Source organism: Nomascus leucogenys, chromosome 14 (assembly GCF_006542625.1).
Source record: "Nomascus leucogenys isolate Asia chromosome 14, Asia_NLE_v1, whole genome shotgun sequence".
Classification (NCBI taxonomy): Eukaryota; Metazoa; Chordata; class Mammalia; order Primates; family Hylobatidae; genus Nomascus; species Nomascus leucogenys.
Window position 1 is genome coordinate 79,821,011 of NC_044394.1, and position 26,126 is coordinate 79,847,136.

The window sequence follows — 26,126 nt, forward strand, 5'->3', positions numbered from 1 at the left end:
TGTGGGAGAAGGTCAGAGGGGAATATGACTGATGGATGGAGAAGTCAGCCAATAGGCAGGCTTTCCTCCAGAGAGAGTACAAAGGATGAACCTCCAGGCTCCAGAGAGAATGAGAGGAGAAGGCCACATGCAGCTGGCGGTAGTCAAGGGGTTGCATGGGGAGGAAGACTTTCTGGTACAGTGGAGAGTGGGGGCATTTTGTCACTAGGGAATTGTTTCAGAAATGGGGTTTTCATGGGGTCTGCCATTTAAAATTCACATTCAAGTATGTACATGCTCAGTCAGGTACTGAGGCCAAAAACAAATCAGGCAAATAACTCTCTTGGAAGCCTCAAAGGATAATCTTTACAACTAATTATTTTTCGGATAAAATGTGTTCCCAAAATAAGCCATCCAGAGCATTTCAGTGAGAAAAGAACAAAAGACACTATTAAAGTTATTTAAACTGTTCAAATGTCACAATACGTTGCGGTCAAGAAGAGGAGTTTCTAGTCAGTTGAATTCATGTACGTTTTTATTTCCAAATAGAGATTTTGTATCTCTGCATATGTATGTAAGTATATAGATATAGATATAGGTGTATTGATATATGTTTTATATGTATGTATATAGACAGAAATTAGTATGTGTATGAGAAATTAATATGTATATACCCATGTACAGAAGGACGCATATGTGTATTATATATATATGTGTTTTGAGAAAAAAATTCCCTCCCATGTACCATATATAAGTGTATAAATGTGTGTGTGTATATCAAATTACCTATTACCAAATCCACCCAAAGCCTGCTGTCTTCTCTCTTTCCTGGCAGTGGTTTCCTGCTTATGATCAGCTATTACATTACTTGACCATCTTTCCTAAACTTACTTTGAGTCCCTGAACTTATGAACATTTGGGGCTATTAGTAATTTTCAAAGCCATTGACACGAGAATGTGATTGTAATATAAAATACTTGCATCCTATTTCCATAGATTTATCACTTTATTTAAATAAATAAGAATTTGTTCGTCATTTGGAAATGTTTCCTAGAAAGTCAGCTTAACACACACACACATTTATACACATACAGGAGGGAATTTTTTTCTCAAAACAGGACACTTTCAACTCAAGCAGTTTAAACAGAATATAAACAAGATATACTGTAATGGTTAGGATATAGAGAATTTAGTTTTCTTTTTAGGCTTAGATTTATTCTGTGATGTTTTCTCTGATACCCAAGTTTAACATTTACTAATGTCTTTTGAGTAAAAGGAAAAAAGAATGAGAAACTTATTTAATCTCATATATCCTAATTCCTTGATCACTCATTTCAGCCACCACATCATTTCACCAAGCACTCGCTGAATCTGTCTCATGCCTCCACGCACTCACTCCTTTATTTTTTTGTGAAAAATAAATGAAAGGATACATTTAATTCTTTAGACTCCACTATATGGTCAATAAATTACCTGTCTCTGTCTTTCAACATTGACTGTCTCTTATGCTGACCTTTTTACCCTTAGTGCTTTGAAAAATGTTCTGATATTTATCTAAACTTTCCTGCAATCTTCCTTTCATTTTTCATCTTTGCTTTTCTTATATATTTTTTACACTTGAATTCATTCTATAATCTCCTCTGTTACATCTGGATGTAGTGTTTTGTATTTCACATATTTCTCTCTCATACCTTGAGTGCTTTCTGCACCTCCTGATTTATCCACATTGACTTTTGTTCACTCCGGCTATACTTATTGGTATGTGACATTCCTAACCCTTGGGCATACATTAATTTGTCATTAAATATTTTCCATTTCCCCTTGCTGGCCTTTGTAGAATTCCGTTACTTTATCCCCCCTGGATTGTTCCCATCTCTTATCACACTTTTGCAAAGAATGTACTCTCCCCAAATCTAGCATTTTTATTATTCAGTATTTGGATCCAAACCAGGATCATTTTTATCGTTGGAGTGACTATTTTGCAGTGAGCTGCCTCTGTGGAGGGCACTAAACTTGGCATGGAGTGCCTTCTTTTTTCAGTGAATTCTCTTCAGACAGAAATTTAGGTTATGCCATTTAAAAAAATTTAGTTTCACCTGCCAATAGAGGAAATGTGTTGAGCAGTTTCATCACCCTTAGGTAATAGAACATGCTTTCAGTTTGACCTGTGTGAATAAACAGCAGGTCTATTACCAAGTCCACACGAAGCCTGCTGCCTTCTCTCTTTCCTGGCAGTGGCTTCCTGCTCATCATCAGCTACTGCATTACTTGACCATCTTCCCTAAATTTACTTTGAGTCCCTGAACTTATGTACATTTGGGGACTATTAGTAATTATATATATATATAATACTTTAAGTTCTAGGGTACATGGGCACAACATGCAGGTTTGTTACATATGTATACATGTGCCATGTTGGTGTGCTGCACCCATTAACTCATCATTTAACATTAGGTATATCTCCTAATGCTATCCCTCCCCCTTCCCCCCACCCCACAGCAGGCCCTGGTGTGTGATGTCCCCCTTCCTGTGTCCAAGTGTTCTCATTGTTCAACTCCCACCTATGGGCGAGAACATGCGGTGTTTGGTTTTTTGTCCTTGCGACAGTTTGCTGAGAATGATGGTTTCCAGCTTCATCCATGTCCCTACAAAGGACATGAACTCATCATTTTTTATGGCTGCATAGTATTCCATGGTGTATAGGTGCCATATTTTCTTAATCCAGTCTAACATTGTTGGGCATTTGGGTTGGTTCCAAGTCATTGTTATTGTGAATAGTGCCACAATAAACATACGTGTGCATGTGTCTTTATAGCAGCATGATTTATATTCCTTAGGGTATATACCCAGTAATGGGATGGCTGGGTCAAATGGTATTTCTAGTTCTAGATCACTGAGGAATCGCCACACTGTCTTCCACAATGGTTGAACTAGTTTACAGTCCCACCAATAGTGTAAGAGTGCTCCTATTTCTCCACATCCTCTCTAGCACCTGTTGTTTCCTGACATTTTAATGATGGCCATTCTAACTGGTGTGAGATGGTATCTCATTGTGGTTTTGATTTGCATTTCTCTGATGGCCAGTGATGATGAGCATTTTTTCATGTGTCTTTTGGCTGCATAAGTGTCTTCTTTTGAGAAGTGTCTGCTCATATCCTTTGCCCACTTTTCGAAGGGGTTGTTTGTTTTTTTCTTGTAAATTTGTTTGAGCTCTTTGTAGATTCTGGGTATTAGCCTTTTGTCAGATGAATAGATTAGTAATTTTCAAAGCCATGGACACGAGAATGTGATTATAATACAAAATACTTGCATCCTATTTCCATAGGTTTATCACTTTATTTAAATAAATAAGAATTTGCTCATCATTTGGGAGTGTTTCCTAGAAAGTCAGCTTAACTATTTACTGGCTTATCTTTTTTCTTCCCCCTTACTCCTTTCCACTGTTCCTGTTACAATAAACTTCCTTCTATTCTTCACAAAGAAAACTCATAAAATTCAGTTTTTGTCAAGGAGTCTTCCACAAAAAGTGCTGTTAACTTTTTTTTTCAGTTTTAACTCCAGATGCAAACCCACTTTCTAACATGAGATAGCTCTATAGTTACTTGTGTGCGATCATACACACAATCATTTTTCTTTTTACTACGTTCATTGGCAATTGACAATGGTTATTCACAGTTGATAACTTGAATATGTTTTAGATCGAAAAGTAAGAAAATCAGCTGACTGCTTAATGTTTTTTTTTTTTTTTTTTTTGGTGTCTGGAAAGTGTCTTTGTGACTGAGAAGGCCAGAGATGTAGTGAGAAAGAACAGTGCCATATTTGGAATCTGCTAGTCTGCTTCAAATCTGAGTTTGACCAGCAATGATGAGTCCACGGGCATCTATCCTTCCTCTCAGAGTCGTATGTAGATACAATTATCTGTAATGAACATCTCCTATGAAGGCTAGAGATTGCATATGTAAGCCACTGGCCATGTGAGAATTGGCTAAGAAGTGATAAGTGCATATTGAGAATATTGACAAAATATTTATTATTAAGTATTGAAATATATATTGTAATTGATTGTGATAAAAACTGTGTAGGTTGTGGAAGTATTTCACAGATCCTTCAAATAAATTATCTCATATGATTAAACAAAATTCCTGTGAGGTGAGCAGGAAAGTATTATAATTATGATTTTACATTATTGAAAGGCACCTGTGTCTAGATATGACCTTGAATTTAACATTTTAGAGTTTCAAATAAATCTGGGACTAGAGTGAATGAAGAGTATAATCATAACAGTGTAAAGTTGAGTTAATTGTAATGACTTTGAATATGTTTACTTTGAAATGCTCAGTATTCATGTTTAATGATTTCAAGTATATGATCATATGGAGGAGTCTGTGGAGTACAACGTACAGCACTTTGTTAATTTTCACATGATATGGAGAGAGTGTGGATACAGCCACGCCAGAGGGAATATGGCTTTTCTTCAGGCTATAGTCGTGATCTTGCTCAAGACTAGGACTCCTTGCCCCTGGGCCAGTGGTTTTCAAACTTCAACATGCATCAGATTCACCAGGAAAAAAACAAAACAAAACAAAAACACACAAACTTCCAGGCCCACTCTGAGAGTTTCTGAATGAGTGGGTCTGAAGTAAGGCTGAGTATTTGCATTTTTCGTGAGTTGCCAGGTGGTGCTGATGCTGCTCATGCTGGTCCTAGGACCATCTTTATAATCACTGGACTAGAATGTTCCCATCATTTCTTTTCATCAATAAAAAGGCAATTCTGTTAGAAAGATACTGAAGGTTGAAGACTAGTTATTATTTCTTAAACATTTTATTTTGAAATAATTATGGATTCATGGGAAGTTGCAAAGATTGCACAGAGAGTTCCTGTGTCTTCTTCACCCAGTTTGCCCTCACGGTTAGAACTTAGATAATTATAGCACAATTATGAAAATCAAGAAGTTCACACCGCAGTAAAGCGTGTGTTGCTTCTATGTCATTTTAATCACATGCGTAGTCACCATCCTGATCAAAACAGAGAAGCATTCCTTCATCTCAAAGATCTTTCTCCTGTTCCCTTTTTATAGTTGCACTGACCCCTTTACACCTCCCCCACCATTCCAAACCAAAGGCAAACACTAATCTGTTTTTCAACTTTGTAGTTTTGTCATCTGAAAATGTTACATAAATGGAATTATCAGCAAAAGGGAGTTCAACTATTTGTTGAGTGTGTCAATAATTCACTCCTTTTCATTATTGAGTGGTATTGTCTAGTGTGGGTGTCCCAGTTAGTTTAATCATTGATCACCCATTGAGAGACATTTGGTTTTGCCCACTTTTCGTCTATTATGAACAAAGTTGTTATGAGCAATGATGTGCAGGATTTTTGTGTAAATATATTTTCATTTCTCTGGGACAGATGCCCAAGGGTACAAAAGCCAGATTGCATGGTAAACATATATTTACTTGTTAAAGCAAGTTCCAAACTAATTTCCCAAGGGGTCACTGGAAATTTCCATCAATAGTGCTGGAGAGATTTAGTTTCTCAGCATCTTGTCTAGCATTTGGTGTTGTCACTACTTTTATGTTAGCTATTCTGAGAGATGTGTAGTGATATCTAATTGTGGTCTTAATTTGCCTATCTCTTATAGCTAGTGATTTACACATCTTTTCATGTGCTTATTTGCCATTCATAGCTCCACTTTCATGAAACATTTCTTCATGTCTTTTGCCCATTTTCTTACTGGTTGTTTCTTAGCCACTGAGTTTTGAGAGTTCTTTATATATTTTCGATATGAGTTCTCTGTCAGAAATGTGGTTTGCAAATATTTTCTCCAAGATTGTAGCTCTTCTTCTATTTCTCTTGACAAGGTCTTCCAAAGAGCAAATGGTTTTAATTTTAATGAAGTTCTAATTTATCAATTGTTCTTTTGTGCTTTTGGTGGCATATCTAAGAACTCTTTACCAAAACTTAGAACCTGAAGATTTTACCTATTGTTTTTTCCTAAACATTTTTTTATTACTATTTTTAATTGGCATATACTAATTTTATGTATTATGGGACACGGTGTGATATTTTCATACATGTATACAATGTATAATGATCACATCAGAGTAATTAACATATCCATCACCTCACACATTTCTCATTTCTTTGTGTTGGGACATTCAAAATGTTCTTCTGTTTGAAAATATACAATAAATTATTGTTAATTTTAGTCACCCTATAGTACTATAGAACATTAGAGCTTACTCTTTCGATCTAGCTATAATTTTCCATCTATTAATCAACTTCACACTATCTCTTCCATCCCCTTATTTAGTTTCATGTTTTACATTTAAGTATATGATCCATTTTGAGTTAGCTTTGGATAAAGTGTGAGTTTTAGATGTAAAATCTTGTTTCTTTTTTCTTTTTTGCTTATGTGTATCTAACTGCTCTAGCACTATTTGTTGAATAAACTATTTTCTTTGCATTGAATTGCTTTTGTATCTTAGACCAATACAATATGATCAATATGATTTATAATAGTACAATATTATTTTTTGACAATTTCTGGATTTTCTATTCTGTTACATAGATCTACGTGTAGATTGCCAATACAACACGATCTTGATGACTGTAATTATATAGTAAGTCTTGACAACAAGTACAATAATGCCTTTATTTTATATTTATTATTTAAAGTTGCTTTAGCTATTCTAACTATTTTGTATTTCCACGAGAGTTTAGATCTTTTCTATATCTATAAAAATATCTTCCTGGGATTTTGATCAGAATTGCGTAAGCCTGTACATCAGTTTGAGAAGAATTGACAACTTTACCATGCTGTCTTCCAATCCATGAAAACATTAAGTTTTTCCATTTATTTACTTTTCTTTGGTCCCTTTAATTAGTGTTTTTCACTTTTTAACATTCACCTCCTATACATTAGATTTACACCTGCATATTTCAATTTTTTGGTTAATTGTAAATGGTATTGTAATTTTAATTTGTTTCCATGTTTTCACTGCTAGTATAAAAATGCAATTGATTCGGTGTCTTGATCATTTATCCTGCAACTATGCTGAATTCAATTATTAGTTCTAGGGTTTTTTTACTCCTTTAGATTTTCTATGGAAACCTTCATGTCATCTGTAAATAGAGATAGTTTTATTTCTTCTTTTCTCATCTATATGCCATTTTTTCTTTTGCTTTATCATGCCAGCTAAAATTTAAGGCACTATATTGAATAAGTTGGTAAGAAAGAACATCCTTACTTTGTTCCTGATATTAGAGAGAAAGTGTTCAATATTTCACCATTAGGTATGTGGTTAGCTATAATATTTTGGTAAATTTTTTCAATTAAGTTGAAAAAGTCCCCTTTAGTTCTAGTTTTCTGAGATTTTTTTATCATGACCGGATATTGAATTTTGTCAAATGCTTTCTTTTGCATCAAATATTATTATTTATCTTCTTTAGCTTGTTAATATGGGTTAATTAACTTTTGACTGTTGTTCCAGCCTTGTATCTGTAGAAGAAATCTCTCTCAATCATATTGTATAATTATTTTTATATATTGTTGAGTTCTATATGCTAATATGTTGTTGAAAATTTCTGCCTCTATATTTATGAGGGTTTTGTAATTTTCTTTTGTGGTATTGTCCACATGATTCTTATATAAGAATATTACTGGCTTCACATAGCGTATTGGAAAGTGTCTTTTCTTACTCCATTCACTGGAAGAGATTGTGTAGAATTGATGCTGATTCTTACTTAAATGTTTGACGGAATTCTCCAATGAAAACATTTTGATATGAAGATTTTGCCAGGTGGGGGAAGGTGGGGAATTTAATTATGAATTAAAATTTCAAACACTAATAAAGCTATTAAAGTTGTATATTTTATATTGGGTGAGTTTGCATCATTTTTGATTTTCAGGAAATTGATCAATTTCATCTAAGCTGTCAAATTTATGTTTGTAGCGTTATTTCTAACATTTTCATATTATCCTTTGGAAGTCTGCGGAGTCTGTAATAATATCCTATGTTTCATTCCTAATATTAGTAATTTGTGGCTTCTCTCTTTTTTTTCTTTGTCAGGCTAGCTAAAGGTTAGTCAGCTTTGTTGATTTTTGTTAAAATAAGACATTTTTTCATTGTTTTTTCTCTTTTTTGTTTTCAATTTCATTTATTTCTGTTGTTATATCTTTTATTCTGCTAGGTATATGTTTTTCTGTTCTATTTTCTTGAAGTGGGAGCTTAGATTACCGATATAAAACTTCTCCTTTTTTTGGGGGGTGGGGGGGGACAGTCTCTCTCTGTTGCCCAGGCTGGAGTGCAGTGGTGTCATCTCAGTTCACTGTAAGCTCTTCCTCCTGGGTTCAAGCAATTCTCTTGCCTCATCCTCCCGAGTAGCTGGAACTGCAGGCGTGTGCCACCATGCCTAGCTAATTTTTGCATTTTTAGTAGAGACAGGATTTTGCCACATTGGACAGGCTGGTCTGGAACTCCTGACCTCAGATGATCCGCCTGCCTCTGACTCCCAAAGTGCTGGGATGACAGGCTGAGCCACCATGCCCAGCTTTTCTTCTTTTCTAATATGAATGTTTAGTACTGTAAGTTTCCTTTTTTAATACTGCTTGAGCTGTCATCTACAAATTTTAATATGTTGTATTTTCATTTTCTTGCATTCGATGTGCTTTTAGATTTTCCTTTAAATTTTTTCTTCCACTCATGAATATTTAGCAGTGTGTTTTTTCAGTTCCAATTGTTTGGTACTTTTTCTTTTTTGTTTTTTTGTTATTGATTTCTAGTTTGATTCTGCTGTAGTCAAAAACCAAACTGTTTATGATTTCAATTTCTTTGAATTTGTTAAAGTTTGTTTTATGGCCCAGGATGTGGTCTTCATTGGGATATATTCTGTGGGCACTTGATATAAGTATGATCCTGTTGATGGATGGTGATTTTGAGTACTGTATTTTTGCTGATTATCTGGACAGTTGTCTATTACTTGTTGTGAGAAGTTTGTTGAAATATCCAAGTACAATTGTGGAAATGAACTTCTTGTAGACAGTATATAATTGGGTTGTTTATTTAAATCCATGCTACCAATCTTTGTATTTTAATTGGTGTATTTAGATCATTCACATTTAATATAATTAGGGATTAGAGTGTAAACTGGTCATTATATATTTTTTGTTCTGTTTCTTCTCTGTTTTTTTTAAATCCCCTAGCTTTCTTTTTTGTTTCTTCCTATAGGTTGAGCATTTTTGGAATGTCATTTTCATTTATATATAGTATAAATTTTAAAGTATATTTCTATATATCTCTTTTAGTGATTGCTATTAATATTATATTTTTACCCCGATCTACTAGTGTCAATTTTTTTATCACTTTAAGTGAAGTGTAAAAATCTTACCTCTTTTTGTGTCCCTTTATTCTCCTCCCATTTAATTTTAAAAGTTTCAGTAGGGTGTGTCTTAGACATGGAATTATTTGGGTTTAACTTCTTCGGGGTTTACTCTGCTTTTTGAATCTGTAGACTTATTAATTTTGGCAAATTTTCGGTCATACTTCAAAAACCGTTTCAGCTCTACACTCTTTGCTCCTCATTTTTGGACTCCATTGACATTAATGTTAGAACTTTTTTTATAGTCTCATAAGTGCCTGATTGCTCCCAATTCTCTTATTGAGCCTATCCATTGAGGATTTGTTGTTAATTATATTTTTCAGTTCTAACATTTTTATTTGATTCTTTATATCTTTTATTTATTTGCTTAGACTTTCTGTTTCATTTCCAAGACTTTCTATTTTCATTTAAGTGTGTTTGTAATTACTCATTTCATTTTTGTGATGGCTTTGTAAAGCCCTTATCAGATAATTTTAACACCTGTGTCATCTTGATGTTGGCATCTGTCAATTTTCTTTTCTTATTGAAAGTTGAGATCTTCCTGGTTTTTGATATGAGGATTATTTTTTGATGAAACCTATTCAGGTTAGGTATTACATTGAGAGACTCGGAACCTTGTTTAAATCTCATGTTTCAGCAACTCTCTTGTTACACTGCTCAATGTCAGGGGATGAAGGGCCAGAGAAAGGCCATAGCCTCTTTACTGAAAGGTTGGGTTGGAAGTTCAGAGGAAGCCCAGGTTCTGTACTAACTCTTGTTGATTTGTGGTGAGGGGCATCTCATTAGTGTTGATGGTAGTGGCCTCAACTAATACAATGGCAGTGTTTTTCTAAGGGGTGTGGGGTGGCTCATTACCACTTTACTGCTTTAGACATCCTGACTCTTCACCAGGCCTCCTACCACATTTCAGTAGTGTGTAGATAAAAGTCTAGACTGTCCATGTGGTTTCTATTGACATAGAGTGGTGCGTGAGGGGAGTGTTGGAAGATTTGTTACTACCTTGCAAGAATGAAAGTCTCAGCTCCCTACTCAGCATTTTCAGATGCCACTCAAACAGTGTGGTTGGGTCACCTTATTACAACCTCTCAAGGTAGAAGTTCAGATACTCCACCAGGCTCACAGGCATGGTGGCTGGGTCCTAGCCTTTTCTTTATTTTTGGAAAAGTAGAGCAGTTATTGTCTAATGAAAGTTTTCTTTTGTCTTGCTAGGCTGCCCCTCTCTGTGTCCTTTTGTTAGAGTGATCAAGCTTTTCTTGGTGCTCTTGTTGTCTGTATTCTTAGGCATTTCCTGGCTGCTGATTTCTCTAATATGTATTTAGAGATATACAAAGCAAAATGAAAGCCCAAGTAACTCTCCACTTTGCCAGTTCTCGGATAGCAGAGTCCCTAGCCATTCTTCCTTCCTCTCTCCACCTTTTGATATTCAAGGTTTATAGTCACACTTAGTGGGAGGAATAGTGAAAGCTACATGCACTCCAAGTTTCTGCAAGAGTAATTATTTTTAAAGATTTCTGTTGGACTTAATTTACAGTTCTGCAGCAATTATGTATTTCTTATAACATCAAGTGTTTCATTGATTTTTTATTTAATGGGACAATGGAAGTTGGCCAATATAATAATATATGACATTTTTGGAATTTCTCACCTTGGCTCCCTTGAAAATATTTGGATACAGGTATCACCTAAACATATTTTATTTTCACTCATTTTAAATATTATAGTACACAATGCTTAGTTAATCTTGTCATTGCTTTAGTTTCATTTTCTACATCCTAGAAACACTCAGTTTTTAAATGCCAAATAGTACATATGTCCACATTATTTTATATTTCCTTTATTTGCTTATATTCCTTAATGCTTTCCTTTATAACTTCTACCCTCTGGGTATATTTTCTCTTGTCAGATTTTATTTTTGATTTTAGTCCTTTGAGTTGTCTCAAAAGGTGGGAAAGCTGTGATGTCTGTTTCCCCAACTAATATTATTTCTTCCCTGACCACTCATCTGTTTATTTAGTAGAGGCTTTTGAGAACTCATGGACACAGGAAGGGGAACATCACACTCCAGGGACTGTTGTGGGGTGGGGGGAGGGGGGAGGGACAGCATTAGGAGATATACCTAATGCTAAATGTCTAGTTAATGGGTGCAGCAAACCAACATGGCACATGGATACATATGTAACAAACCTGCACATTGCACTCATGTACCCTAAAACCTAAAGTATAATAAAAAAAAAAGGAGGCTTTTGTATAGACTTGTGACATATACCTTCTAAAGATGTGTATGAATAACAAGTACCAAATAGGAATAAAATGAGATGGAGAGGATGGTCTTAGAGATTAATAATAGTAATTAATCATTTTTTTCTGTCTGAACCTTATCTCAACTAACAAGAGACGTGTAATCTCTTCCTCTTTCTCCAAATTCTCTTTTTCTTTTCTCCATTTTGCCAAGGTCTTTCTCCAGAATTCAGACAACTCTGAAAATTCAAGTCTGTTGCTAGAAGATATCTTACTCTAAGAACACAGTGAGTAGCTTTCACATAAACCACCCTGATGGTATTGCTTACATATTTTAACCCTTTAATTTTTAATTCTAAAAAAGGTTTTGCCCTCTGAATGAACTAATTGTTTAAAACTTTGATATCTGGCCATCTCTTCCTGGCACTTTTGCTCTCTCTCTCTCTCTCTCACTCGCTCGCCTGTTTTCATTGTAAGGCTGACCTTAACACAACTTTTTGTCTTTATCTCCTAGCACATTACCCTACAAATTAGATCACTGATAAATGCTCCTTAATGATGATATTTGTTTGTGCTTAGGGAGAGCACAAAATGAAACTCTGATACAGTTTGTGACAGGCATATAATAACTTACTTGAATTGTCTTTTGTTAATTTCACCAAAGTAGGGGATAAGGATAGCAACAGTGATATTTAGAATAAACTAAAAGGAAACTATGTGATTTGCCAGTACTAACCGAATGATAAACTTATTTTATTTTATTTTATTTTTTATTTTTATTTTTTATTTTATTTATTTTATTTATTTTTTGGTATGTTTTCTCCTGATTTATGAAGAGTTCTAACATGGCATGGGATTTCCAGCAAAGCTAATCTATTGCAAAAGGAAATAAAATAATCTTCAAACAAGAGGAAAAGCGAGGAAAAATATCTGTCATGTTTTCATTTAATTTAGCAGTATTTACCATTGATTTACCAGATGACTTTCCTCCATGATCAATATGATTGGGGATTGAAAAGTTTTTCTTAGTTTCTGGATCAAAACGTATGGGGACAAATGAGAAATCAGGGCTTGTCACCCCTTCTGTTGAGAGCCATGCTGGTAAGGTTTTTCCAGCTGTAATTGTTGAAGCATTATGTATGTCTATTCTCAGCTTTATTTCAGACAGTGGGAGGTGAAAGACAGATGATGGATGGTAGATTGAGATGAAAAAAAAAAAAAAAACCCAGACTGGCAGAAAGAAGTTCCTCAGAAAAGAGAGAACAAGGAATATGGTTAATGTTTGGTGGCTGTTGCAACAGAGGTATGTATATTTGCTTAGAGTATGGCAAGGCGAATAGGCAAAGAATTTTGTGGGAATATCATTAAAATATCTGAGTAAAAATAGGATTAGTAGCAACAAATGTATGCTTATGAATGGTAAATAGTGATTAGATAACTTTTGTTAAGGTTTTCAGTGTGCAGAAAACTGGTCACAATTCTCAACTCTTCATGAACTGAAACAAACAGTAAGACACCTACTCTGTAAAACTCCTCAGCCTGATACTCATTTCATTCATTCAACAGTAATTTTGGTGCCCTAATTTTATATGAGGTGCTTAGTCAGCAGAACTACCCAGCACATATACCAGGTAAACAAAGTTTCATCTTAAAATAAAAAAGATGCTTTCCCTTATCTATCTCTTTGATGTGTTTCAGATTAGATTATTAACCTTTGCATTTCAAAGAGACATTTGCAAAGCTTTTTTTTTTTTTTTTTGAGACGGAGTTTCGCTCTTGTTGCCCAGGCTGGAGTGCCATGGCACGATCTCAGCTCACCACAACCTCCGCCTCCCAGGTTCAAGCCATTCTCCTGCCTCAGCCTCCCGAGTAGCTGGGATTACAGGCATGTGCCACTATGCCTGGCTAATTTTTTTGTATTTTTAGTAGAGACGGGGTTTCTCCATGTTGATCAGGCTGGTCTCGAACTCCCGACCTCAGTGCTGGGATTACAGGTGTGAGCCACCGCACCCAGTGACATTTGCAAAGTATTCATTCGAAAGAATAAAGCTATTATTAAAATCTTCCAAGGTTTTCTGATTTTTGAATTATCACCTATGTTAGATCACATACTGTTTTAATGTTTGCTTCCAAACAGTTTTCTGCATTTCTGTATCACTGTGGAAACATTTGTTTTTCTTTTCCTCCCGGAAAAGATGACTTTTGATTTCACTAGATGTGTTATTTAGAAACTAGTCGAATGAAAGAACTGTTTAAGAGCAAGAGCAGAGAGTGTGTCACATAAACTGTCATGTATGCACTCTGTCTATATCATGTTCAACAGCAGGGAGAGTTTTGGGGGTGTTATTTGTTTATTAAGTATCTCATGTTACATACTTTTAAGGAAATTACCACTTATTCTTTTGTAAATAATGTTTTAAGAAATGTGTCATTTTAGTGTTTGGTCTCTAGAAATGATAAATAATTAAAAATAGACCTAGGCCACCAGCTTGCCAGAGGTTTAATGAAGTTATGAAAACTTTGTTGACCAATATACCCTTTGAAAGATTGACTTAGACCACCACTGTCTAGTAAAACTCTCTGAGATTAGGAAAACTTTCTATATCTGCTGTGACTGATGGTGTAACCCCTAGCCACATATGGCTGTTGAGTGCTTGAAATGTTTCTTTTATTACAGAAGTAACTAACATTTTAAGTTATTTGAGTTTGATAAATTTAAGTATAAACATAAATAGACACATGTGGCAAGAGATGACCATGTTGGGTTGACATATTTAGACAAACGCTGAGATTAAACATATACTTCAGATTTTGTTAAAAATTTCACTCAGAGAACTATGGAAAACTGAGAAGAATAGTTAACGTTTTGGTAAAACCCCAAGCTGAGTGTCTGGCACATAGGAGTCATTCAGAGAGTGTTACATTTTTCCCTTTCCTTCTTCTTACGATGTTACAGTATCACAGTGCATACAGGTAATATATAGCAAATTAAAACATTAAACATTTAGGCCAGGCGAGGTGACTTACGCCTGTAACCTAGCTCTTTGGGAGGCTGAGACGGCTTGCATGAGCTCAAGAGTTTGAGACCAGCCTGGGCAACATGGTGAAACCCCGTCTTTACTAAAAATACAGAAAAATTAGCTGGGCATGGTGGTGTGGGCCTGTGGTCCCAGCTACTTGGAGGGCTGAGGCAAGAGGATCACTTGAACCTGGGAGGTGGAAGCTGCAGTGAGCCGAAATCCTGCCACTGCACTCCAGCCTGGGTGACATAGTGAGACCCTGTCTCAAAAATAGACAGATAAATAAATAAATAAATAAATAAAGACATTTATATTTGTTACAGGTTTTTAGCATGATGAGAAAGTATGCAACAGGAAAAAATCTTGTATGTCAGTTGAAATAGATTCTTTTTATAGTTCTATGCATAACTAATAAGGTATTAGAAAGTATTGCCTTCTTTCTTTTCTCTGCAATAGTGGAATCGGGATGTAGCCACCTTTCTCCCATCTAATGCTGTGATTTTACTAAATTGAACCATATGACATTGTAAATTTTATAGCTTAAACATGATCAACTATGAACAGTTTCATTCAGCTCAACAGATTAATTAGGAAAAATAAATGGCACACTGAAGGAAAGGCGACATGTATTTTAGAAGGTAGTTATTCCCCAAATTATTAAACACATTATTTTCAGAGAGTATATTTTTGGGTAAAATAAATAAAAATGGAAGTGTCTATATAAATATGTTTATCTGTGTGTGCATGTATATATGCCATAACTTGCCTCCAGGCTATAATGTAGAGGCTTAGTCTGTATACTCCATAGGAACATGACTTAAGAAAAAAATTTAGTCTCTGTTTCAGTTCATATATGGCTTACCATTTGCACATAGTTGGGTAAATTGAAATTAAAAATCTCCTTTTAATTGAGAAGAATTTCAGGTCCAGTTGATTTCATACCATGTACCTAACCACCACGGCAGGTCTTGAAAGAACAGAGACGGACTCTTCAGTAGAGTAGGGTAATCAGAATGATGGCCTCTTACTTTGGAAGGTGTTCTCATGCTCTTAGGGAAGCAGAAGCTCAAAATTGATAATGCTTGTTTACAGATGAAATAATTTATGCAAGCAGAAGACACAGGGGAGATAGCATGGTATTTGGGCTACTGGTTTCAAGTAGTGATAGAAGAATAGATTGATAGAGAGAGGGGTCTTAAGATCTGTACCAGCTCATCACAGCTTCCTGTTCCCAGTCTTGATGGGTGGAAAACCCAGGACATACCCACCCAGGGAGAGTCTATTAAAAAAAAAAGAAGTAACATAACCGACCTGAAGCCATTTGCCTGGGAAATGTCTTTGGGCTGCTGCTGAGAACCAGTGAGGGTATTGCAGAAGAGGAAGAAAATACTAATGAAACGGTGATGGTGCCCCAGGGTGTGTGGGATGGAGGCAAAGCGGATTTGAAGCACTGTGGGGACTCCTCAGGCAGGCTGTGCCCATGAGCTGCTCCCCTACCGCCTGCACGTATCTGCGGGCTAAAACCTGGGCTCAGTCTTCATGTGGCCAATGAAATTTGACATTTCCCATATCCCAAGGTTAGCCTAACAGTAATTAAAGCATCACATTGCACACAATTCTTTCTATTATAATTTAAGTGGATTTTATGCTATTTTAAAAACCTTTCTAGTTCCCACTGTGAATAATGAATACAAATAAAGTTGAATGTCAGACCTGGAATACAAATCAAATAAGAAAACCTGTAAGTATCCCAAACATCTGCCCCCACAATCCCTAAGTCTCAGGTGCTTTGCTGCCAGCCCAACATTTCATAAATGGTTGACCTGGTTTGCTTTTGATGTCAAGCTACCTCAACGGGCCACTTCTGTTCCATTAACAATGATAAGGCACCTCACACTCTGAGACATCCTTCCAGCTTCCACCGTCTTTCGAGAAATTCATTCATCTTTCTAAGCAGCTACATTAGACAGTGCCAAGAAGATTTCTAAAAGGAGATAGACAGACACACCTACTCAGAAATCGCAAGGTCTTTCAGATATGATAATTGTTTTTTTTTTCCACCACTGAAAGAATGGGTCTTTTGCTCAATTCATTTTCTACACTTTCAGTCAATGTGCTTAAAAATGTCCCTGCCTCTCTGGATCTCTAGGAGGGACAATTTACAGTTATGCTTTCCTGCGATTGTGGATGTGATATTGTTGTGTTCTGATTCTAAATAACATGACAGAAGGTTGACATCAGCATATCTTGCTCCTCTCATTGTTGTTCCATGAAAAAGGGAGAGAAACTGGAAACAGAGCTTTACACATGGTGTGGCTGGAAGGATAGTACAGAAAAGGTTGAAACTTGTAACCCCATTTATAAATGCATGAGAGGGGACAGATTTGGGCTTCTGCTGCCTGTTCACCATGGACACCCAAGAGGCAGAAACAGGGAAAGAAGCCTGTAGCTTTTCTGTGACTCATTGTAATGCAGAAAAGCCTGGTGACAGGGAGTTGTTTTTATTTTTATACTATTACTAGACTGAAAAGCATTAATATTGTCATACAGATGGTCACCTATGTTGGAAGCTTACGAAAGAATTCTAAATTGCGAAAAGATTATTCTAAATTTAGGAAAGCATCAACTCCCTAATGCTAAAGGTGGAGCCATGCTGCTAAACATATTAGTATTTCCTAATTCAAACACCTGTTCTGCCCATACGATACATAAAAAAGCTCTTATTTATTGCTTGCATCTCCATTTCAGATTTAATCTCACTATAAATTCATCTCATGTTAATTTATGTGCAAACAAAGACACACACATTTTAAATATCCGAAATGCTGGAAATAAACTTATTTTTAATTTTGTGCTTGTTTTCCATTTGTCAACCAGCAAATGAAAGGACTGAATAAATCATGCACTAATTGCCAGCGGTGCTAAATTTAGTGTGAGATCTGGAATCCTTTTGATCAAAACCGCTGAATATGAAATCATCCTCAGCTCTCTAGGCAACTTTATCCGCCTTTCTATTCTCCATCTGTCAGTCACCTGGGAATTTGTGAACTATTCCATATGTCAGGCTTGTCAATCACAATGGGATGTGGGAACTATCTGCCTACTGCATAGGAATTCTTGTTAAAAAATTAATCTGCATTTAACTAGTAGTTCTATATTTTGAATACCATATTGTTTAGTGTTTTGAATTTTTTTCTCTATATAAGGTTAATAGAAATAAACTTTATTTAAATAGTGTAGATTCAAAGTCTTCATTTAAATAACATTTACAAGCATGTAACTGTTACACATATATCTGTTATATATAGCCAGTAATATTGTGCATGCATATGCAACATTTTAAATAGAATCCCCTTATTATGGTAACACTGAATCTGACACAAACCTATCTTACCTACTGACACTCTAAATACATATGAAATTAAAAGTAATAAACATGTGAACATCTCACCGTTTTGAGATTCAGAAACCTATCAAGTTATTTCTGAGAGAAAAATGATTCACCAAAGGTGCTTTATTTTAAGCTTAAATGCATGTAAAATATTCAAATATCTCATTTAAATAAATATGCAAATAAAATTGTATTCCTCACAACATCATTGCCTTTCTATCATAATTTTATTCTAAACCAATTAGGAAAATTCAGAAATCACATACAACGTAGAATGTCTGAAATATCAACCTCATTGAATTTGAAATGTTTACATATTTCATATTTTAACTCCATTTACTTATGATAGAATTTGAGAAAACAAGCAGCAGAACTATTGAAATATTAGAAAAAGATCAAAACAACATATTGGAAACAAAGATAATAGTGCCAGAAATCCAAATTGGTATACAGATCTTACAGTTCTGTGACCTTAGGCAAATTACTTAATTTTTTTATACCTGAGGTCCCATGTCTGTGCTATGAGGACATAAATAGATACAAATTTAAAAGATTGTTGGAAAAAATGAAATAATATATGTAAAGCCCTTAAGAAAATGCCTGGCAGATAGAAAATACTGAATAAATGTTGTATACTGTATGTACTGTCAGAGTCAGTATTCATCCTATGAAGGTTAAAGGAGGGAATGGAATATAGGGAAATTGCTATAGAGATGTTGGAAGAGCTGAAAACATTGAGTCCATTTGCTACATTACAGCCACCTGGAAATCAATTATTTTCTCCCACATTTAATGCCCTTCAGAGTTCCCCATTTTTCTAAGGAAGGAAATCCTTAAAAGGGCCTACAAGACCCAGAGAGCAACAGTTCTCATTAATTGTGCACACGCCTCCCTTAAACTCTCTACCTTTTTCTTAGCCTCAGAAGCACCATGCTCCCTCCCACAGGGCCTGCACTCACACCGAGCCCTCTGTCTGGAGCCCTTTACCTCTGTCTCTTGACCCAAATATTCCTGAGTTCTCAACTCAATTATCACTTTCTGGGCTTCTTCCTTCCCTTGGGCCCTTAATGCTCCCGTGCTTATACCCAGCACTGTATAATTAATCACTAAATGTTTAGGTTGCACATAAATCTGTCCTTCTGTCCTTTGATTATACACTTATTTGAGAGATTTTGATTAATCTTTGTCTGTCCCACCAGAGAGTAAATTTCACTAGGTCAGGGACTCAGTCAGATTGGATTCTAATTGAGTCCAATAATGACACATAGTAGGTGGGCAGTATATTTTGATTGAGTGAGTGGCCTGCCTTAATGAGTGAGTTATCAGAAGATGAATAGTAAAGAAATGAATACCTGAGCATGTAAGTGCAAATGTCCTAACTTAAATAATTAAGTGGCTAAGCAATGCACTTAGTAATTTAATAGGAATAAAATGTGAAATAGACATAATTGCTTTCACACAACTGTAGTAAACAGAATTATATCTGACTTGGTGTAAATATCCAGCACACTGTGGACCGTGTCCTAAACTCCATAGGTTGCATTAGTGTCATCTTTCATTATCTACCAGTCATTTTCTACATACATCTAATGCTTTCTCCATTGTAATAAATCTCTGATTTCATGTGTGTCCTCCTAAAAAACTGTTAGTTCTCTGAGGAGGCGCATGGTCTGAGTCTTGTAGAGCCTGATGCATAGTAGCATGTCATTACATTTTGTTTAGTGAAGATATAGCTCGTGTTCAGAACAATATGCCTTTTCTTGGCTGCTTAGCTTAGATGCTTATAAACTGCTTTTGTTCCATTGATCCCCATGAGCCCCTTGGTTGTACTATCTTCCATTGTCACAGACTGGGCATTTTCCTGTCTATCCATCATGAGAATGCATTCTACTAGCTATAATAGGGACTAGAGAATACAATGTGGTCAGTTCAAGTCAAATTCACCATTACTGTAGGAAAATAAATAATAGAGGGAAGCAGAGAAAAAAAGAAGAAATGAGGGGGAAGGAAAGGAAGAAGGAAGAGAGGAAATAACAAAAGGAATAAACAAACCCATACATTTTTCAGTAAAAATTGTTTATTCCTAAATACAATCTGAAATGCCTTGAAATATCACTTTCAAAAAACAAAATTATTTCATGTAGTGAAAAATAGCAACACCAGAGAACCAAAAATAGTATCCAGAGGTATCTGAAGATAGCCTTTAAAAGTTTATGTTACAAAACTCAGCAAATTTGCTTAGTTTTCTATTTATGCAAAAATAAAATAAGAAACAGGAAGAAAGTAACAAAGAGTAAATTGATGAAAAAGATAAATTTAAAAATTATTTTGGCTGTGTGTGTGTGTGCGCGTTTCTGGGATATGGCTACTATTTTCTCTAACCATGAACACTGAATAGAAGTGATATAATAAAAAGTTACAAATATTAAAAGTATGCTTTTATTAAGAATTTACAATTTTATGCTAGAAATACAAAAGCAATTCAAGTTACAGAATTTTTAAAGTACAAGTTAAAAGATAAATCAACATTAACAGATACATAAACACCATTTGATAAATTTAATTTGCCTCCAAGTTGAATGTTCTTAACATGGTGAAAATAGAACTAAACATCTTGAATAAAATTGCCATTAAAAATTTGCATCAGAATCATATGTAAAGTGAAATTTTAAGATATTCTTCAAATAAAAAAGGTGAAAGATAAAGATATTATTGTCACTAATGCTATTCAACATTGTAGTAGGTATCCTGACCAATGTAGTATGATAAAAGAAAAAGAAAAACTATGATATAAAAATTAAAGTAAAAAAGACACACTGTCATTATTTTGGACCATATGACAAGCTACCTAGAAATCCTCAAAGAAACTACTAAAAACCTATTGAATAAGAGATATCAGTGAAGAGTCCCAATAGAATTCAAAATTTAAAAGTCGATTTCTTAACTAAGTAGAAAATTTGGGTAGGAAGGATCTGAATAACTAGAGCAAAACAAGCTACAAAATATCTGTTAATAAACTTGATAAGAAATGCTCAAAGGAGGTATAATGAAATCCATGCATTACTTTGAAGGGCATCATTTAAATAAATTAATTTGGAGACATGCTTCTTACAAAATAGAAAAATTATAAATTTTGATTCTACAGATATTCTATAAATATAGCCAATCCCAATGGAAATTCCAACAGAAATATTTTAATGTAACAGAACAAATTCCAACTTTCATTTGGAAAAAAAAATGACAATTGTTTTAAAAAAGAGGGAAAAATAAAAACTTTGGACATGTTCCAAAAGATTAAAAATATACTCTAAAGCTAGAGCAATTAAATGAGTAAGATATTAGCACAAGAATAAATAGAAAGGTCAATAGAAATTGTAGATAGTACTAAAATTGATCGAAGTATGACAAAGGGTCACTTAAATTAGTGGGGAAAAGGAAGAACTGTAATAAATGTTGTTGGGAATATAGGCTATCTTTTGGATTAAAATAATTTAGACCAAGCCACATAAAATTAATTTGTAAAAATGTAAAAATGCATTAGAAAAACATTGATCTGTGAAACAGAGATCATTCTATACCTCAGGGTTTTAGGAGGGTTAAATGGTTTGAGCCTTGTAGTGCATCCAAAATATAGTAAGATTTCACTATTCTTTTTTTTAAATTTAAAATTTTTAACTTTTATTTTAGGCTCAGGGTACATTTGCTGATCTGTTATGTAGGTAAATTGCATGTTATGGGGTCTGGTATACAGATTATTTTGTCACTCAGGTAATAAACATAGTACTCAATAGGTAGTTTTTTGATCCTCCCTCTTCTCCCTTCCTCCACACTCGAGTAGGTCCTGGTGTCTGCTGTTCTCTTCTTTGTGTTCATAAGTACTCAGTGTTTAGCTCCCACTTATGAATGAGAACATGTGATATTTGGTTTTCTGTTCCTGTTTTAGTTTGCTTAGGATAGTGGCCTCCAGCTCCATCCATGTTGCCACAATAGATAGAATCTCATTCTTTTTAGAATTTCATTCTTTTTTTATGGCTGAGTAGTATTCCATGGTGTATATGTGCCACACTTTCTTTATCCTGTCTACTGTTGGTGGGCATTGAGGTTGATTCCATGTCTATGCTATTGTAAATAGGGCTGCAGTGAAAATACACATGCATGTGTCTTTACGGTAAAATGATTTCTATTCTTTTCACTACTTTTTGTTTTTTAATAGAATCTAGGTTTTGTGTCTTGCTTAAGAATACCTACTCTCATACTAACAGCAGAATTTTCTCTGATATGTTATCTTAACGTTTCCTCAACTTAGATAAGGATATTGAGATTTGGAGACACATAATCTGACTCTAGAGCCTTTTCCTTAGCCATTCATCTGCACTACCTCCCTAGGTGGACCACGTAAATAGTAAAGCAAAAACAACTTCTATATAGGAAATGATATAATAATCCAAGATTATTGGATTGGGAATAATCCCATAAATCTTGGAAACAGTATTGGAAACAGTATTTGCAAGGTATAAAAAGTTAAACAATAAAAATAATTATGATATGCATAGGGAAACTTCAAATCTAAAAGAAAAAATCTTGAAAAATAGGCAAGAAATATAAGCATACAATTTAGAGAGTTAATATAAATACAATTTCAAGAGTGTTTGTAGCTAGGGAATACAAATTTAAATAATGATGAGATCCTGTGTTTTTTCACCCGACAGCTAACAAATTAGATTGATATTATCAAGTACTGTTGTTCGTGTGAGACAATGGATACCTTCATATACACTTTTTGGGAATTTAACATGGTGAAGAGTTTTTAAAACTGCAAACAGATTCCACTAGCAAAACTGTAAGTGCAAGTATTCTTCCACTAACCAAAACCTAGTGAGTACCCATGTCAGATCAATAGCATATATATATATATATATATATATATATATATATATGTAATAATACACAGCATTTATTTATTTATTTTTGATACAGGGTCTCATTCTGTCACCCAGTCTGGAGTACAGTGTCATGATCTTGGCTCACTGCAACCTCCACCTCCTGGTCTCAAGCAATCCTCCTCCCTCAGCCTCCTGAGTAGCTGGAACTACAGGCGTGTGCCACCACACTTGGCTATTTTTCATATTTTTAGTAGAGACGAGGTTTCACCATGTTGCCCAGGCCGGTCTTAAACTCTTGAGCTAAAGCAATCCACCTGCCTTGGCCTCTCAAAGTGCTGAGATTACAGGTGTGAGCCACCACTTCTAGCCCACAGTATTTATTTTTAATGTTTTCTTTCAAAAGGGAAAAAGTTGGAAATACACATACAATGATAAAAAATTATACCGAAGCACAAAGTTTTCAAGGCACATGTGGAAATCAGTGTACATTCAGCATGGTCTAACCTGTGTCCAATTGGCTCTCAGTTTAAGAGGATAAAGAAATTGAGAGGAAATATTTTAAGAACAAATGACAATATAATATTCCATGTACATACAAAGTTTCAAGATACATCAAACAAAAACAATTCTAAAGTGAGAACAAGACAAATCCATAGTTATAGATGGAGATGTTAATACTCACTCTCATAGTAATAAAGGTATATAATATTTATATGTTATTGCCAATCACTTAATTTAGCCCTTAAGGAACAATATACCTAATATTGCACATGACACACTATATTCAAGTGTACTTGGATCCATTAAATCACGATAGAACATATGCTGGGCCATATAATGTGTACCAATAAATTCCAAGAACTGATATTATACACACATATTATCTGGCTACAATGTAATTAAAATATAAAGAAATAAAAAGATACCTGAAGAATGCTAAAATACTTAAAATTAAGCACTTCTAAATACCTCACAAGAGAAAGAAATCAGAAGAGAAAATAGCAAATATTTTAATGGAGAAGCCACGAAAACATAATATATTAAAATTTGAGGGATGCAACTAAAGCAGTAATTGAAAGAAAATGTATGCTTATATTAAAAAATTAAGAATATAAGATTCCACTTTGAGAATTTAGAAAAGGAAAAGAAAATTAAAACCAAAGTTAACAGAAAGAGAATAGTAAAGATATGAGCAGAAATCACTGAAGTAGAAAATTGACAAGCAGTAGAGAAAAATCACCAAAATACAAATTTGATTTTTTGAAACAACTAATAAAATTGATAGATTTCCAGTTAGACTACATAGATTAATTAGAGAGAGAGTGCATGCAAAATCACAATAAATATCATCAGTTAACATTATTATAGACTCTACAGCCATAAAAACAGATAGCTGAATGTTATAAGCAAATACATTTGACAGTTTGAAGAAATTAACAATTTTTTTAAAAAGTTTTGACTTTTAAGTTCAGGGGTACATGTGCAGGATCTGCAGGTTTGTTAGACAGGTAGACATGTGCCATAGTGGTTGGCTGCACAGACCATCTTATCACTCAGGTATGAAGCCCGTCATACATTGGCTATTATTCCTGATCCTGTCCCTTCTCCCACCCCTGTCCTCCAACAGGCCCCAGAGAGTGTTGTTCCCCACCAGTGTTCATGTGTTTTCATCATTTAACTCCCACTTATAAGTGAGAACATGCAGTATTTGAATTTCTTGAAAGATACAAATTTCCATATCTGTCACAGGGAATAGGAGAAATTCCTAATACATCAGTCAATCTCAATCAGATATGTTAGTTTTCTCTGGGATCCACTGACAATGTCTAGAGGCCTTTTTGTGTCGCAACTCAGGGGAAAAGGGTGCTATTGGCATCTGGTGAGTAGAGGCCAAGGATGCTCCTAAACACCATTCGATCCTGTAATAAATAGGACAGCTCTACACAAGAAAGAATTATTCAGCCCCAAGCATCAATTGTACCAAGACGGAGAAACCTGTTAATACAACTTTTCTGGTTATATAATTCTAATTACTCATCAAAAACCTTTGACAAAGAATATTGCAGGCACAGTTGGCCTCACTGTTGGAGTACATTGAATATTTGAGGAAAAATTAATACCAATGTTACATAAACATTAAAAAATAGTTAAGGAGAGACATTCACAACTCATTTTATGAGGCAAAATTCTCAGATACTAAAGTCAGACATAGAAAATACAAGAAAAGAAAACTACAAACCAATATTCTTATGAATATTGATGTAAAAATCCTCAACAAAACATTAGTGAATAAAATAACATTAAGAGAATTTCACACCATGATCAATTATCAAGGATATTTTGAAATATGAAAATCAATTAATGTAATTCACCACATTAATAGAATAAAGAGGGGAAAACCTCACGTGATTATCTCAAAGTAGAAAAAGCATCTGACAAAATTTAACATCCTTTTATCATAAAACATCCAACAATCAGGGATAGAATAAAATTCTCCATCATGATAAAGACCACATATGTAAGTCTCATGGCCAGTATTATACTCCATAGTGACAAACTGAAAGTATTTCCACTAAGATTAAGAAAAGACAAGAATCCCCACTTTTAACACTTTTATTTGACATAGTATTGAAAGATCTATTCAGAGAGATTAGGCAAAAAAAAAAAAAAAAGAAAAAGGCACCCAGGTTGGAAAAGAAGTAAAATTATCTCTGTTCTCAGATGCTATGATCTTATATATAGAAAACCCTAAATATTACACCACACAGACACACACACACACACACACACACAAGTTGATGCTACTAAATGAATTCAGCAGGATTAATTACAGGAAGCAAAAAAATCAACTCACAAAAGTTAGTTGCTTTTCTATGCACTAACAATGAAAAACCTGAATAGAAAATTAAAAAAACAATTCAATTTACAATAGCATCAGAAATAATAATATGAAATAAATTTAATCAAGGAGGCAAATACTTGCACAATGGAAACTACAAAACATTGTTAATAGTTATTAAGAGAACGTAAAGAAATGGAAAGACACTCCATATTCATGGAGAGGAAGACAATATTTTTTGGTGACAGTGTTAATTAAAGAGATTTACAGATTCAATGCAATCTCTTTAAAAATCAAAATTGTGTTTTCTTTGGAAAGAGAAAAACCCATCCTAAATACAGATGAAAACTCTGGGGACTCAAAATAGCCAACACGATCTTGAAAAGGAATGA